This window comes from Panthera uncia, chromosome B1 (genome assembly GCF_023721935.1).
Source record: "Panthera uncia isolate 11264 chromosome B1, Puncia_PCG_1.0, whole genome shotgun sequence".
In the NCBI taxonomy this organism is placed as follows: Eukaryota; Metazoa; Chordata; class Mammalia; order Carnivora; family Felidae; genus Panthera; species Panthera uncia.
The window spans coordinates 45,669,036-45,687,289 of NC_064811.1; the positions used below are offsets into that span (position 1 = coordinate 45,669,036).

General features: G+C 36.4%; 1 long non-coding RNA gene across 2 annotated transcripts in view; it reads left to right on the forward strand.

Moving 5' to 3' along the window:
* The window catches only part of LOC125922757 (uncharacterized), a 49,705-nt gene that overhangs the window by 22,293 nt on the left and 9,158 nt on the right, over nucleotides 1-18,254 (forward strand). Inside the window, exon 2 of one of the 2 annotated variants that reach the window (XR_007457766.1) lies at nucleotides 10,778-10,826. The exons of the other annotated variant lie outside the window; for it this stretch is intronic. This is a non-coding gene — a long non-coding RNA (uncharacterized LOC125922757). The remainder of the gene's footprint in view (nucleotides 1-10,777; nucleotides 10,827-18,254) is intronic. 2 annotated transcript variants of the gene reach the window in all.

Consider the following 18,254-nt stretch of genomic DNA (forward strand, 5'->3'; position numbering starts at 1 on the left):
GGTCCTATGTTGTTTAATGAATATATGTAAAGGGCTTTGCACTGGCCCATCCACACTCTATTGTTAGTAAGGATTCCCAGGGAACCAAGGGAGGCTAATAAATTTTGCATGTATTAGTTTTTATTTTTAAACAAACAGAGCTAAGTAGAAGAAATTCAGAGATAAGACTTGAGGGAAACATATGAACATAGCAAAGCAGGACTAAATAATATACACTAGCGGGTGAAAGCACTTAAGGAGTTAAAAATAATTAAAGGTGACAAATCATAGGGATGTGACTTTCAACTCAGGGTTTGAGTCTAAGAATATTTTTAATCTATTTTAATGATGATTGAACCATGTTTTCAAAAATATGCCAAGCTCTATTTAAACAAGCAACCTTAATTTTAATGTGTTTCTAATTCATTGACTAATTAACAGAAAATATAGATATAATAAAACCAAAAAGCCCATATCATTCTTAGTTATTTCCCATCTTATGTGTATATTTAAATGCGATAGGTGAAAAAGTATTATAACCATTATAAATATAATTGTTATTTAGACCTGCCATATAACTGTAATAACTTTAGGCTTGCTCTTAAATTAGCCATTTATGAAAGATATAGTGAACAGTTCTTACAACATGAAATATTTCTAAAGATACGCAATTTGGAGAAAATATCTATTTTTGCTTCTGTTTTTTCATCTCCTTTTTTTCTTGCTCCAAAAATATCAAATATGTTAAATATCTAATATTCCCTGACTCTTGTTTTAAAGGCAACAAAACTGTTCACTATTTTAAAAGACTAACGATGTCCCAAATAGATTTATTATTAGTTCAGTGTAGAGCATCATTCTATGTGCCATGTTCAACACTCCCAATTTCAATTTATTTCCTCACCTCAGGGTAACCTCAGATCTTAGATTAATGTCATTTGATAACAGAGTGCAATTCTGCATGACATATTTTCAGTTGCCAAAGACAATGCTTTGATGAACGCCTTTCAAGTAGAATAAATCTCTTATGCTATAAAATAAATGGCCTGGTACACTTTTGCAACCATAATGAACACTGTTCAGGGATAAAAATGTCAACAGAATTTTTAAAAGACAATGAAAATATACCAGTGGTAGTGTTTTCCTATGTACCCGAGTCATTAGAATTATTCCAGCTGGTTCCCACTGAAGCCACCCTTCCTGGATACAGGTGCAAATGATGTACAGGTGCAAACAATTGGCCTAATTCTTCAATCACCAATGTTGTGAGGATATGGGGGAGGAGGGAGTAATCTACATAAATAGAAGGCAGATTCTGCTTCTAAGGATTAAAAAATCACCATAATCTAAACCATTAAATTAGAGCACTTTTATATTTAAAATTGATTATGATAGAGAAACCAATAGTCCTTAATTCTGAAAGTTGTTCATCAAAATTCAACTTCAGATCACTAAAATGATGATTTTTCTACTCCAAAACAATTTCTAATGTTTTTATACTGGCATGTTAAAGTGATGTTCAAACAATCAAGAAAATAGCCTTAAATATATTTCACTCTGATTTCATAGCTATGGTTGTACTCTGTGGAATTTTGGGTAGCTTTTATTTTTCTTTCTTTCTTTCTTTTCTTTCTTTCTTTTTTAAAGAAGAGATATGGTCATTGTGTTCAAATAGTATAACGCAAAATAACAGTAATTTATTCCAAAGTCTATTTAAAGCATATTTTTAAAGTTTACTTATTTATTTTGATAGAGTGAGAGTAGGGAATGGGTATATATATATATATAGAGAGAGAGAGAGAGAGAGAAAATCCTTAAGCAGGCTCCACGCTCTCAGCATGGAACCTGACACGGGGTTGGAACTCATGAACCATGAGATCATGATCTGAGCTGAAATGAAGAGATAGACATTTAACCATCTGAGCCACCTAGATGCCCCAAAGTAAATCTATTTCAAATCCTAATAATACAGTATTTGTGTTAGTGATACAGACTTGATTCAAGTTTTTATTAGTAGGACCTAACAGTGCTGGACAAGAGCAGATTTACAGTATTAGTGTTTGGATGAGTACATATTGCTTTATTTCTGGAAAGAATTTTGAATGACTTTGTTTTGCCGTCAAATATTATTGTGGTAATACTATTTAGTTTCTTGGAATTTTAGGGATTAAACTTTTTGTAAGTTGTTTATTAGCATCCAAAAAATGCCATATACATTGTTATACAAATCACCATGTTATTAAAGATATTTAGAAAATAGAAAATATAATCTAAAACTTGGAATGAAGGTTTAGTATATATGTATGTGTGTGTCTATATATTAATAAGTCACTTAATCACTCAGTGAATATCACTTAATGAATACTTACTTATATTTAATGAGTACTTATTATTTGTCAGGCACTATTATAAATGTGATTTGTTACTTCATTGACTTCTTACAACAGCTGTATGAGGTAATTGCCATTATTATCATCACCTCAGTTCTTTAGATGAGAAAACAAATGTATAAAGGGGGCTATTTGCTAAAGTCACAAAGCTAGGCAATTGCAGAGCCAGCATTAGAACACAGACCATCTTTTTAAAGCCTATTCACTTAACCTCTTTTCTTTAATGTATTTTGTTAGGTCTTACTATAAATTTTGTGATGGCACATGATTATAGAGGCCTCTGTAACTGACCTACAAACACTGGTCTATTAATTGACTTGTTCGTACAAATGACTCTTACACTCCTCATTTTAGTATGCTCCCAACATTATCACAATATTCTACTTCATTTTAATGTACTTCACAAAAGCCTATGAATTTCAGATTAGTCTAATTAATATTTGTTCTGTTTCTTTTTTACCATAAGTACACCTGAATCAGTTGAAAGGAAACTATCAATAATATACAATAGCCTTTCCTTTCTTGCTAATTTAAATTAGATGTACTGAAGCAATAGGAATTTCAATGAGGGAACATGGAACATGTGTGCAAATAGAGAAGATATTAGGGGGATATTAAAAACCCCATGACAAATCTAGCAGAAATTCTCATGTTTCACATTAAAAAAAAATCCAGAATCCATTATTCCATTGTAACCATTGGTCTAAGCCACCATTCTCTTTCAGCTGAGTTATTACGTTTGCCTCCAAATATGTCTCCTCCATGTTTCCACTCTTGCCTTGATAGTCCACTCTCCACATAAATAAATAACTAAGAGATTAAAAAAAAACAGCAATCAGTTCATATCACTGTTCTGCTCAAAATTCTGCTGTGGAGCTCTGCCTCACTCATTAAAACTAGATGGAATATGTAGCCCTTTAAGAACGCTTCCTGTATTTCTTGTGTGAAAGGAACTTTTCTCTATACTCAATCCCCACCACCAGCCCCCTTGTTCATTTAGCTCCAGGAACTCTGCCCTCTTGGTAGTTTGGTTCAGTGAACACAGAAAACCCAAATAACTTTTTAACTCACTTCTTTCAGGGACTTCTCCAGGTTGCTCCATCACTTCCTTTAGTTTTGTGCAAATGTGTATTCCTTTCACTGTGTATTCCTACAAAACAGCAAAATCTACTGCCACTCTCATACTCACTGCCCTCCTCCTTTCTGCTTTGCTTTCATTCATTATACTTACACTTGACTTACTATATTTCTTGTGTATTTGTTTATTATCTGTCTCCTCCCTAGAATATAATCCACATAAGGGGAAGGGCTTTGTCAATTCTAGGCATTGCTCTATCTATCCTTTGTGCCCCAAACAGTGCCTGGCACCTGGCAAGCACTCAATGAATATTGGTTAATATATGGAGTAATGGAAGAAGAGGAATAGAATAGGCATGGAATAGAAAATGAAAAATAGAAAAATACCACAGATAAATAGTCAGCAACTAATGCTCCCTAGCATCTGTTTGGTATCATTGAAAGCATAGGAGATACCAGTATCTACTCTCTCTCTTTCCTGTATAATGCCAGAATTATAGACCAAGTTTGAAAATTCTGATTCATTGTTAATTTTGTATTTCTATCTATTCATAAATAGGTATACTTTTTGGTGTCTTTGCTAATTTACTACCTGTTTTGTGATCACAGATCACATTTGCTATTTCATAACCTATCTTCTCTAAGGAGAAACAATGAAATGGGGGATACTTTTTTATTACAGCAACTTCCTCTGTCTATAACTCTCTCTGGAATTTCTCTCCTGTGCCACTAAGCTTCATGCCACTGACTGTACTGGGGTTTTCTCCCAGGTCTTTTCCACAAATCTATCAATCTGGGACTAGATCATTTACACCATCAGCACCTCTTTTCTCTCAGATGTGATTTCATTTTAAGACTTGTTTTCATCTCAGGCATCCTGTTTTAAAAATTTCTCTGAACTCTGCATGTATGCAGATACTTTTCCATGTGTCTATATCATAGGTTCTAGAAGAGCGATACACACAAACACTCAAAACATAGATCTCCTATACTAAAATCTCCTTTACTATACTAAAAGACTAAGGTCTCCTGAGAGCAAGATCTTTTCTCACTTTTTTTTAACGTTTATTTATTTTTGAGACAGGGAGAGAGAGAGCATGAACAGGGGAGGGTCAGAGAGAGGGAGACACAGAATCCGAAACAGGCTCCAGGCTCTGAGCTGTCAGCACAGAGCCCAACATGGAGCTTGAACTCATGGACCTCGAGATCATGACCTGAGCCGAAGTCGGCTGCTTAACCGGCTGAGCCACCCAGGTGCCCCTCTCGCTCACTTTTAAATCACACATTTTGTGGAATCCAAATGGATTAAATGTTTAACACATTTTTGTTGAATGGATACATATGTGAATGAATAAAATAAAATGTCTGGTAGAAGAAATAGTAGAAAACTACTTTTTAAAAAATAACATTATGGACATGGAGTTTTGTTCACTTGCTATTTTATGTTTATTTTTATTTTCTTGTTGTTTGTTTGCCTTTATAGAAGTTTATCATTCATTTATTTAGACTGAGTTCAACTTGTAACACATCCAGGAGGAAAGTTTCTTGTTGGAATAGAGTATATCCAAATGTCATATAGATCATTTTTTTCTAGCCTATTTGTGTAATACAATGAGAATGAGATCCTTGTTCAAGTTTATAGATTATTATGTGGAGAAAAAATAGGCTGGAGAAAATATTTCCTATGTCCTGTACCCTTGGATATTTTAAAACAAGTGGCGTCTTTCTTACTTGTTAAGGACTGTGGAAAATATGTCAAGTTCTTTTAGCAAGAGTTCTGGTAGATGAGATTCTGCATTGCTGATATGAAGCTGTTCTGAATTGCATCCATAGACCACATAAATTCTTTATCTTACTAAATGTATCATTAAAACGTTATAGGTTCAGTTAGTCATCTTGCCCAGGAAATCCTCTGAATACATTCTAGAGAGTTAGAGTTTTGATTTTTTGTTAAATCATTTAGCATCAACCACACACACACAAAATCCAATTCATGTTCATTAGATAATAGGATAAAAGTTACAGTTGAGAGATAATTTTTCAAAAGAAAAAGGAAACAAAAATGTCATTTAATAGGACACATGGTTTGCTTGAGTAATCATTTGTTTAAAACATGTAAAATTATTTGAATATACTTTCAGATTGCAGAATGGTTTGCTAGAGTGAAAAAAAAAATGATGATGACATTAAGACCTACCAGCCATAACTGTTTTCAACCATTTTATTGGGTAGTGGATGTACCTGTTATTGACTTCTATTCCTGTCTATAAGGGGAAGCTAATTATTTTGAAGAGAAAAAAGAAGAGAGTGATATATAAATAGGGTACAGTCTTAATGTTGATTTGGAACTCTTCATAAGCTAATTAAAGGACATGAATAATAGTTACTTCAGGCTTATGTCATTGACCTCTCCTATCTGAACATATGAAAGTCTGTCATTTCTAGTCTAGTTGAGTAAGCCAAATGACTCCTTGTGGTCAATAGACATGAGTAGAAAATATGGATGTCAACTTAGGAAGGAGGCTGTGTAAAATCCTTCTGCAACCTTCTTTTTCTTTTCCTTTTGCAGTGTCTAAAAGCCCTGCTTTGCATTGAAGAAATCATAATATAAAAACTAGGCAGATCTCCCAAGACACCACTTAGTGAAAAACTGCCCTGGAAAGTTATTGAACCTCATCAGACTTTGCATAAATAAGAGATAACATTTGTTTTATAAAGCCACTTATATTTTAGTGGAATTTATTATTTTATCATAACCTAGTATTTATATAAATGGCAATTATGTTCATTTTCTATGCTCTGAAGTTCAGTGTGTTGAGTTGGATATTTGGGTACATGTCTCATGATGTATAGCTATTGAGCACCCAGCATGTCCTTACTGATTCGCATAATGTTTATTGAGTTCCTATTCTATAGTGACACTTTGCTTGGCACTAGGAAAACAAAATTCCATAAATATATACAATAATATATATAATATATAAAAATTCTGAGATTTCAGTAGTAATGCCAATGCCCTGTTAAGATAAATGAAGAGCTAAATAATATTTGAAAGATATTACCTAAGCAATTTAGAAAAAGGATCACAGAAGAAATGTTGGACATAGACAACGTAGACCCTAAAGACGAAGAAGAAAGTCCAATGCACCAAGGAGAAGGGTTCTCCAGATGGCAGAAATGCTCAATAGTATAAGCACACATTCTATACATAGTTAATGGTCAAGTAGCAAGTAGAGATAAGAAGTGGATGATGGTTTTATTAACATAGTTTAGATACATTCTGCCAAGAGTGAAGTACCACAGACAGATTTTTTTTTCCACTGACAGATTTTTAAGTTGGGCAAGAACATGACCGTATTTGTTATAAAACATTTTGGAAACCACATGGAAGATGAACAAAAGAGGAAGGACTTGTAGGCAAAGACTCATTTGGTTACTGAAATAATACAGATGAGACTAACTGCACATCTCTATAACAGTGGTAGTGTACATGGAGAGAATATTGTAAATTTTAGAGTCACTGGTAAGGAGAAGGGCTTGTTTTACGGTGGGATGTCAATGTTAGAGGAGAAAAAAGAAATAAAGATCATAGTGAAGCTTCTAGTTTATGTGATTAGGAAGAAAATGAAGCCATTCTTATCAAGAGGGTCCAAAAAGGGAGAAATGTGTTGGGCATAAGATTTTTGTGTCCTAATTTCTGGAACCTGTAAATGTCACCTTATATAGGAAATAATTTGAAGATCTGACTAAGTTTGAGATTATGAGATGGGAAAATTATCCTGGATTATCAAGGTAGACCTTAAGTGCAGTCACAGTGTCCTTACAAAGTGGAGGAAGAAGATTACAGAAAGAAGAGGAGAAGGCAGTGTGACCACAGAGGCAGAGATTGGATTGATGTAACCATAAACCAAAGATACCAGCAGAAGCTAGAAGCTGGAAGTAGGAAGAGGGAAGAAAAGATTCTCCCATAAAATCTCTTTAAGAGAACAGTTCTGACAGTATATTGATTTCAGCCCTATGAAATTGATTTTGGACTTCTTGTCTCTATAGCTATAACAAATTTCTGTTGTTTAAAAACACTACATTTGTGATAATTTGTTACAGCAGCAATGGCAAACTAATACAAGTTTACAAGATTAGTATAGTTTCTGGCTATAAGCATGTGGATGTATGTACTTATGTGAGTATATGTGGTTTTTGAAGTGTGTGTATATGTGTGTGTATGTGCATGTGTGTGTATGGGTACATGTGAATTGATGAAAGTGTAGAGGAAGGGAAAGGCTAAAGCTGAAACAAAATACAGCAAGTAACTTGGAAAACAATGTACTTCTCACTTCTCTCCACCAATGCTGTAGCCAGGATACCAGATATGAAAATATCAGAGAAAATTAAGAAAGAAAGGCTGTAGGCAAGTCAGTAAAATCATCCTAGTTCATAGATAATGTGCTGTCAGGAGGGCTAGCCATAAATGGACTTTATGATTCCCTGTCTGGGGGTGTGAACATTAAAACTCTGAGACTCACCACATCTCACATTTCTGTACCCCAGCTCTATTCCTCCACCATCCTTCCATTAATGACTTTCATGAAAAAGGTGATAAAAGACAAATTTTATGAAAATCGCTTGTGACCTCCATATAGAAAATAGTGGGAAATGAAAATGGTATTTACAACAACCATGAGGTGATGCCCTACATCCTTCCCGTATGTCCAACAACATGAAAGAATAGAGACTAGGACTGTCACACAGAGCCATCCTCTGAATAGAGGAGAGAATGTTGTAAAAATCTAGGGATACTTTCTGGATCCTCTTTGTATGAGTTCCTATGATGAGCAAATAATAATTATAGTAAACATCAACTGAGTTAGACACCGTTTCAAGGGCTTTTTATGTGTCATCAATTTATTCCTCATAGTGCCACCAAGCTATAATATTCTTTATCTCATAGATGAAGGAGTAGAGATACACAGAGAGATTAGTATATAGTCAGTAAGCAATAGGGTTAGCAGTCCAAATGAGCCCACATTTTTACCAATATGCTACAGATTTTATGGAAAGTCAGATAACACTCAGGTTCATTTCTAAGACTCCTATTCACATTTTCTAATGTGTAATGCAGTAGCAAAGCAATAACAATATGAGGTCAACCAGTTTTGGAAGACCTTCTAAAAACGTCAGGTTTTACTCATGGTCCCTGAGCTCAGGCTCTTCTGGAATTCAATTACTGAAACAGATAATAATGTACTTCCTCTTCCAATTCTTCCCTCTCTTTCTCCTCTCCCCCCCGCCCTCCCCCCCCCTGCAACAGATTCTGATAATTGTCAAGCCACCTGATAAAATATTCATGCTGATACCTAATCAGAATGAATTTCTGATTAAGGCATAAACACTTAAATAATAGTTGATAGGATAGAATGATTGGGGAAAATATTGTGGTTAAGAATAAAAATCATTTTTAAAAGTCTTATTGAAAATCATTCCAAACCAAGACACTTCTCTTTTTTGACGAAAAGCTTTTATGTGTTTCATGATTATCACTTAAAATTGAAATTTACACTTAACATTGATATGGATAAAAAATAAAAAATCCAAAGACCCACACTAAAATATACAGTGAACCCCACATTATAAATTTAATTTACCTTTGCAATATCTAACATCACCTTTAATGGCTTATTTCTTATAATTTATATTTTATTTTTATAAATGCAAAAGATAAAAACTAAAAGTCTAAATACTTTATTAATCGAATTTTTAATAGGGTGTATTTCAATTAATTTAAAGTTAGGCCCCATTACAATTTTTCCATATAACCTATATTTATTGAAAAGAGAGTCATATGGCAAGAAGAAATTATTTCATCTTTTAGAAAAAATATTTGAAAACAAAATCTCTAAACCTATTCATTTTTATTTTATATTGTAAAATTAAGACATGTGAAGGAAATATATTTCCAATACTTTCTGAAGGAGGTACAGTTGAATGTCTGTCTCCAGGATACATGTCTGTCTCCCATTTCTAGTTATACAATTTTAAACTGTTTCTGATTTTAGTTCTTTTGGTCATCTATATTAAATTAATTGTAGGCTTCCATAATTTAGCTATTGTTGAGAGTGCTGCTATAAACATTGGGGTACAAGTGCCCCTATACATCAGCACTCCTGTACCCCTTGGGTAAATTCCTAGCAGTGCTATTGCTGGGTCATAGGATAGATCTATGTTTAATTTTCTGAGGAACCTCCACACTGTTTTCCTGAGTGGCTGTACCAGTTTGCATCCTACCAACAGTGCAAGAGGGTTCTTGTTTCTTCACATCCTTTCCAGCATCTATAGTCTCCTGATTTGTTCATTTTAGCCACTCTGACTGGCGTGAGGTGATATCTGAGTGTGGTTTTGATTTGTATATCCCTGATGAGGAGTAACACTGAGCATCTTTTCATGTGCCTGTTAGGCATCTGGATGTCTTCTTTAGAGAAGTGTCTATTCATGTTTTCTGCCCATTTCTTCACTGGATTATTTGTTTTTGCGGGTGTGGAGTTTGGTGAGCTCTTTACAGATTTTGGATACTAGCCCTTTGTCTGATATGTAACGTGGATGGAACTGGAGACTGTTATGCTAAGTGAAATAAGTCATACAGAGAAAGACAGATACCATATGTTTTCATTCTTAGGTGGATCCTGAGAAACTTAACAAAAGACCATGGGGGAGGGGAAGGAAAAAAAAAGTGAGAGAGGAAGGGAGCCAAACCATAAGAGACTCTTAACAACTGAGAATTAACTGAGGGATGATGGGGGGTGGGAGGGAGGGAAAGTGGGTGATGGGCATTGAGGAGGGCACCTGTTGGGATGAGCACTGGGTGTTGTATGGAAACCAATTTGACAATAAATTTCATATTAAAAAAAATAAATTAATTGTAGGCTTATGCCAGATTTTCCTGATTCATCAACTGTAAGCATTATCTGATTCCATTTATTAAGGATTAACTTCAATTAAACTCCCTCCTCCTCTTATCTTCCATGTTTTATAATAAATATTGGTTCTATTGATTATTTATATGATTTTAAATAATATACTTAAAACTCTATTACTTGATCCATCAACCTCAAAATCTCTTAACAGCCTTCTTCCCTCATTTCTTTCTTTACCTTGCATATCTGTTAGTACTCCTTTCCATTGTAAAAAATTTGCATTCTGTAATATTACACACTTCCATGATTACAGGTCTGTAATGTTACAGATTTCCATGATTTCCCTATAGGTTGACCCTGAAAACTTAAAGCTGAGATGTAGTCTCTGTCATACTAAAATTATGTCAATATAATTTTTTTCAGAACCAGATAGATTCTCTGAGGAGTGGTGGCTCCATGTCACTGAATTTTTGTGAGTAAAAGGGGGAAAACCCCAAGGCTTCAAAGCATGCTCTTTTTACACTATATTAATCATTCAAAATTATCTCATATGTTAGTTTGCTTTGCACTCTCTTCCTCCTTTAGAGCTCGGTATTTTCTCTTGGATATTCTGCTTACATTTTGCTGTTTTGTCCCAGGACCAAATGCCTTTTCCAAATCAGTAAGGTCAATCTGTAATGGTTTCGTGAATGCTCTGATAAATAGTGACTCCTCCTTAGGTGTGCCAAATGTTTACTACTCTGGGAAGGTCTTAGCTACTCATTTCTGAAGCCCATGTCTGACCCTTTCTTGGGTGACTTTTCTTTCTTGAAGTATATGTTAATTATTTTTTTTCAGAAAGGATGCATGGGAAGTAAGCTTTCTGCATCTCATTTTGCTCATTCTCTATCGAGGGAATGTATTGTCATTTCGCTTCCAGAGAGGCTGTGAGAAATCTAAAGTTTATTGTGATTCTTATTTCCTTATAATGGGTTGCTATTTTTCTCTCTGGAAATTTATAGAGAATTTCCATTATTTTTTTCTTAGATATATATATTTTTTTAATATGAGATCTCTGGGTAAATGTGGGTTAAAAGAATTCAACCTTCTTTTTTTAAATTTAATTTAATTATTTATTATTTATTTTTAAATATGAAATTTACTGTCAAATTGGTTTCCATACAACACCCAGTGCTCATCCCAAAAGGTGCCCTCCTCAATACCCATCACCCACCCTCCCCTCCGTCCCACCTCCCATCAACCCTCAGTTTGTTCTCAGTTTTTAAGAGTCTCTTATGTTTTGGCTCCCTCCCTATCTAACCTTTTTTTTTCTTCCCCTCCCCCATGGCCTTCTGTTAAGTTTCTCAGGATCCACATAAGAGTGAAAACATATGGTATCTGTCTTTCTCTTTATGACTTATTTCACTTAGCATGACACTCTCCAATTCCATCCATGTTGCTACAAAAGGGCATATTTCATTCTTTCTCATTGCCACGTAGTATTCCATTCTGTATATAAACCACAATATCTTTATCCATTCATCAGTTGGTGGACATTTAGGCTCTTTCCATAATTTGGCTATTGTTGAAAGTGCTGCTATAAACATTGGGGTACAAGTGCCCCTGTGCATCAGCACTCCTGTATCCCTTAGGTAAATTCCTAGCAGTGCTATTGCTGGTTCATAGGGTATATCTATTTTTAATTTTTTGAGGAACCTCCACACTGTTTTGCAGAGTGGCTGCACCAGTTTGCATTCCCACCAACAGTGCAAGAGGGTTCCCATTTCTCCACTTCCTCTCCAGCTTCTGTAATCTCCTGATTTGTTCATTTTAGCCACTTTGACTGGTGTGAGGTGGTATCTGAGTGTGGTTTTGATTTGTATTTCCCTGATGAGGAGCAACGTTGAGCATCTTTTCATGTGTCTGTTGGCCATCCGGATGTCTTCTTTAGAGAAGTGTCTATTCATGTTTTCTGCCCATTTCTTCACTGGATTATTTGTTTTTCGGGTGTGGAGTTTAGTGAGCTCTTTATAGATTTTAGATACTAGCCCTTTGTCCGATATGTCATTTGCAAATATCTTTTCCCATTCTGTTGGTTGCCTTTTAGATTTGTTGATTGTTTCCTTTGCAGTGCATAAGCTTTTTATCTTCTTGAGGTCCTAATGGTTCATTTTTGCTTTTAATTCCCTTGCCTTTGGAGATGTGTCAAGTAAGAAATTGCTGCGGGTGAGGTCAGAGAGGGTTTTTTCCTGCTTTCTCCTCTAAGGTTTTGATGGTTTCCTGTCTCACATTCAGGAGACAGGAATCCATTTTGAGTTTATTTTATCCATTTTGAGTTTATTTTTGTGAATGGTGTAAGAAAGTGGTCTAGTTTCATCCTTTTGCAGGTTGCAGTCCAGTTCTCCCAGCACCATTTGTTAAAGAAACTGTCTTTTTTCCATTGGATATTCTTTCCTGCTTTGCCAAAGATTACTTTGCCATACTTTTGTGGGTCTAATTCTGTGGTTTCTGTTCTATTCCATTGGTGTATGTGTCTGTCTTTGTGCCAATACCATGCTGTCTTGATGATTACAGCTTTGTAGTAGAGGCTAAAGTCTGGGATTGTGATGCCTCCTGCTTTGGTTTTCTTCTTCAAAATTACTTTGGCTATTCGGGGCCTTTTGTGGTTCCATATGAATTTTAGGATTGCTTGTTCTAGCTGCGAGAAGAATGCTGGTGCAATTTTGATTGGGATTGCATTGAATGTGTAGATAGCTTTGGGTAGTATTGAGATTTTAACAATATTTATTCTTCCAATCCATGAGCACGGAATGTTTTTCCATTTCTTTATATCTTCTTCAATTTCCTTCATAAGCTTTCTATAGTTTTCAGCATACAGATCTTTTACATCTTTGGTTAGGTTTATTCCTAGATATTTTATGCTTCTTGGTGCAATTGTGAATGGGATCAGTTTCTTTATTTGTCTTTCTGTTGCTTCATTATTAGTGTATAAGAATGCAACTGATTTCTGTGCATTGGTTTTGTATCCTGCAAATTTGCTGAATTCATGTATCCGTTCTAGCAGACTTTTGGTGGAGTCTATTGGATTTTCCATGTGTAATATCATGTAATCTGCAAAAAGTGAAAGCTTGACTTCATCTTTGCCAATTTTGATGCCTTTGATTTCCTCTTGTTGTCTGATTGCTGATGCTAGAACTTCCAACACTATGTTAAACAACAGCAGTGAGAGTGGACATCCCTGTCGTGTTCCTGATCTCAGGGGGAAAGCTCTCAGTTTTTCCCCACTGAGGATGATATTAGCTGTGGACTTTTCTTAATTGGCTTTTATGATGTTTAAGTATGTTCCCTCTATCCCAACTTTCTCGAGGGTTTTTATTAAGAAAGGATGCTGAATTTTGTCAAATGCTTTTTCTGCATCAATTGACAGGATCATATGGTTCTTATCTTTTCTTTGATTAATGTGATGTATCACATTGATTGATTTGCGAATGTTGAACCAGCCCTGAAGCCCAGGAATGAATCCCACTTGATCATGGTGAATAATTCTTTTTATATGCTGTTGAATTCGATTTGCTAGTATCTTATTGAGAATCTTTGCATCCATATTCATCAGGGATATTGGCCTATAGTTCTCTTTTTTTGCTGTATCTCTGTCTGGTTTAGGAATCAAAGTAATACTGGCTTCATAGAATGAGTCTGGAAGTTTTCCTTCCCTTTCAATTTTTTGGAACAGGTTGAGAAGCATAGGTATTATCTCTGTTTTAAATGTCTGGTAGAATTCCCCAGGGAAGCCATCTGATCCTGGATTCCTATTTGTTGGGAGATTTTTGATAGCTGAATCAATTTCTTTGCTGGTTGTGGGTCTGTTCAAGTTTTGTATTTCTTCCTGTTTGAGTTTTGGAAGTGTGTGGGTGCTTAGGAATTTGTCCATTTCTTCTGTCCAGTTTGTTGGCATATAATTTTTATAGTATTCCCTGATAATTGCTTGTATTTCTGAGGAATTGGTTGCAATAATTCCATTTTCATTCATGATTGTATCTATTTGGGTCATCTCCCTTTTCGTTTTGAGAAGCCTGGCTAGAGGTTTATCAATTTTGTTTATTTTTTCAAAAAACCAAGTCTTGGTTTCATTGATCTGCTCTACAGTTTTTTTAGATTCTATATTGTTTATTTCTGCTCTGATCTTAATTAGTGCTCTTCTTCTGCTGGCTTTGGGGTGTTTTTGCTGTTCTGCTTCTATTTCCTTTAGGTGTGCTGTTAGATTTTGTATTTGGGATTTTTCTTGTTTCTTGAGATAGGCCTGGATTGCAATGTATTTTCCTCTCAGGACTGCCTTCGCTGCATCCCAAAGCGTTTGGATTGTTGTATTTTCACTTTCATTTGTTTCCATATATATTTTCTTAACGTTTATTTATTTTAGAGACAGAGAGAGACAGAGCATGAATGGGGGAGGGTCGGAGAGAGGGAGACACAGAATCTGAAACAGGCTCCAGGCTGTGAGCTGTCAGCACAGAGCCTGATGTTGGGCTCGAACTCACGAACCGTGAGATCATGACCTGAGCCGAAGTCGGCCGCTTAACTGCCTGAGCCACCCAGGCGCCCCTCCATATATTTTTTAATTTCTTCTCTAATTGCCTGGTTGACCCATTCATTCTTTAGTAGGGTGTTCTTTAACTTCCATGCTTTTCGAGGTTTTCCAGACTTTTTCCTGTGGTTGATTTCAAGTTTCATAGCATTGTGGTCTGAAAGTGTGCATGGTATGATCTCACTTCTTTTATACTTATTAAGGGCTGTTTTGTGACCCAGTATGTGATCTATCTTGGAGAATGTTCCATGTGCACTCGAGAAGAAAGTATATTCTGTTGCTTTGGGATGCAGAGTTCTAAATATATCTGTCAAGTCCATCTGATCCAATGTATCATTCAGGGCCCTTGTTTCGTTATTGACCGTGTATCTAGATGATCTATCCATTGTTTTCAGTGGAGTATTAAAGTCCCCTGCAATGACCACATTCTTATGAATAAGGTTGCTTGTGTTTGTGATTAATTGTTTTATATATTTGGGGGCTCCTGTATTTGGCGCATAGACATTTATAACTGTTAGCTCTTCCTGATGGATAGATCCTGTAATTATTATATAATGCCCTTCTTCATCTCTTGTTACAGCCTTTAAAGTCTAGTTTGTCTGATATAAGTATAGCTACTCCAGCTTTCTTTTGACTTCCAATAGCATGATAGATAGTTCTCCATCCCCTCATTTTCAATCTGAAGGTGTCCTCAGGCCTAAAATGAGTCTCTTCTAGACAGCAAATAGATGGGTCTTGTTTTTTTATCCATTCTGATACCCTATGTCTTTTGGCTGGCGCATTTAGTCCATTTATATTCAGTGTTATTATTGAAAGATATGGGTTTAGAGTCATTGTGATGTCTGTAGTTTTCATGCTTGTAGTGATGTCTCTGGTACTTTGTGGTCTTTGTAACATTTTGCTCATAGAGTCCCCCTTAGGATCTCTTGTAGGGCTGGTTTAGTGGTGACGAATTCCTTCAGTTCTTGTTTGTTTGGGAAAACCTTTATCTCTCCATCTATTGTGAATGACAGGCTTGCTGGATACAGAATTCTTGGCTGCACATTTTTTCTGTTTATCACATTGATGACTTCCTGCCACTTCTTTCTAGCCTGTCAAGTTTCACTAGATAGATCTGCCACTAGTCTTATGGGTTTCCCTTTATATGTTATAGCCTGTTTATCCCTAGCTGCTTTCAGAATTTTCTCTTTATGCTTGTATTTTGCCAGTTTCACTATGATACGTTGTGCAGAAGATCGATTCAAGTTACGTCTGAAGGGAGGTCTCTGTGCCTCTTGGATTTCAATGCCTTTTTCCTTCCCCAGATCAGCGAAGTTCTCAACTATGATTTGTTCAAGTACACCTTCAGCCCCTTTCTCTCTCTCTTTCTCTTCTGGAATTCCTATTATATGGATATTGTTCCGTTTGATTGCATTACTTAGTTCTCTAATTCTCCCCTCATATTTCTGGATTTTTTTTATCTCTCTTTTTCTCAGCTTTCTCTTTTTCCATAATTTTATTTTCTAATTCACCTATTCTCTCCTCTGCCTCTTCAATCTGAGCTGTGATCACCTCCATTTTATTTTGCACCTTACTTATAGCATTTTTTAGCTCCTCATGACTATTTCTTAGTCCCTTCATATCTGTAGCAATAGATTCTCTGCTGTCCTCCATACTTTTTTCAAGCTCAGCAATTAATTTTATGACTATTATTCTAAATTTTTGTTCTGTTATATTGATTAAATCATTTTTGATTAATTAATTAGCTGTCGCTACATCCTGGAGTTTCTTTTGGGGAGAATTCTTCTGTTTCATCATTTTGGATAGTCCCTGGGGTGGCGCCCGACTTCAGGGCACTTTGCCTGTGCTGTCTGGAGTAACTTGTGTTGATGGGCGGGGCCACAGTCAGACCTGATGTCTGTCCCCAGCCCACTTCTGGGGCCACAGTCAGATTGGTGTGTACCTTATCTTCCCCTCTCCCAGCGGCAGGAGTGCTGGGCCCCTGTGGAGTGCTGTGGCCCCTGTCTGGGCTACTTGCACCCTGCCAGGCTTGTGGTGCTGCTTCTATGAGATCTGGCCAATAGCGTATTAAACAGGGTGGATCCGCAAGGTGCACAGGGACAGGAGGGGCAGGCTTAGCTCACTTTGCTATAGGTGGTCCCCTGCGGGAGGGGTCCTGCAGCACCTGGAGGGAGGCCAGCCCCTCGGAGGGATGGATCCACAGAAGCACAGTGTTGGGTGTTTGTGCGGTGCAAGCAAGTTGGGTGATGGAAACTGGTTCCCTTTGGGATTTCGGCTTGGGGATGGGAGAGGGAGATGGCTCTGGCCGAGCTGAGCTCTCTTTTCCAGGGTTCAACACCTCTCCCTCTCGGTGTCCTCTCACCCTTCCACTCTCCAAGCAGAGCTGTTGACTTATAACATTCCAGGCTGTCAGAACTCACCCGGTCCAGCCCTCTGCTTTTGCAAGCCAGACTCTGGGATTCCACCTTGCCTCTTGGGCTACCCCTCCGCCACCCCGCTCCCTCCCACCAGTCCGTGTAGCAAGCACTGCCTCTCCACCCTTACTACCCTCTTCCATGGGCCTCTTGTCTACACTTGGCTCCATGGAGTCTGTTCTGCTAGTCTTCTGGCGGTTTTCTGGGTTATTTAGGCAGATGTGGGTGGAACTAAGTGATCAGCAGGACGAGGTAAGCCCAGCGCCCTCCTATGCCACCATCTTCCGAACCTCCTCTCAACCTTCTTGATACTAAGTGAGAACTTCTGATCTGAAGACATATATCTTCGTCTTTACCTCTGGAAATTTTCCTTTCTTTGATTTCTTTGATAATTTGTTCCCTCCGTTTTTTCATTTTTTCTAGTTTTTAAATATTTCATGATTCTTCCAGTGGAAGAATATGGAAATATGGATTGCCAATATCCTCTCTACCATTTTTTATCTATTTGTCATTTGTCATTTGTGTTCTGAAGTAATTTCTAAATTTTCATTTCAAATACTTTATTGGATTCAGTTTTCAATAACCACATTTTAAATATGGTTTTAGATAACTATTACTCCAGTTCATAACAGGCTGTTTATGTTGCATTGAAACAATATCTTATCTAAACTCTCTAGACATATTAATAGAAGTAGTTTATTATTTGATTGTATCCTTTTCTCTAATCTGAATTTTATTGTTTTTCCTTCAGGTTTAGTTGTGTCATTTGTTCATCTTTACTCTTTTTTTTATAACTATTGAATTTCTAGGATAGCAACAGATTCTTAATTGGTCACTGATAAACATAAAATAAAGGATCTGGTAGATTAACTATGGGGCTAGCAGGGGTTTCCTCTGCTGTAATAGGTCTGTTCCTTGAATG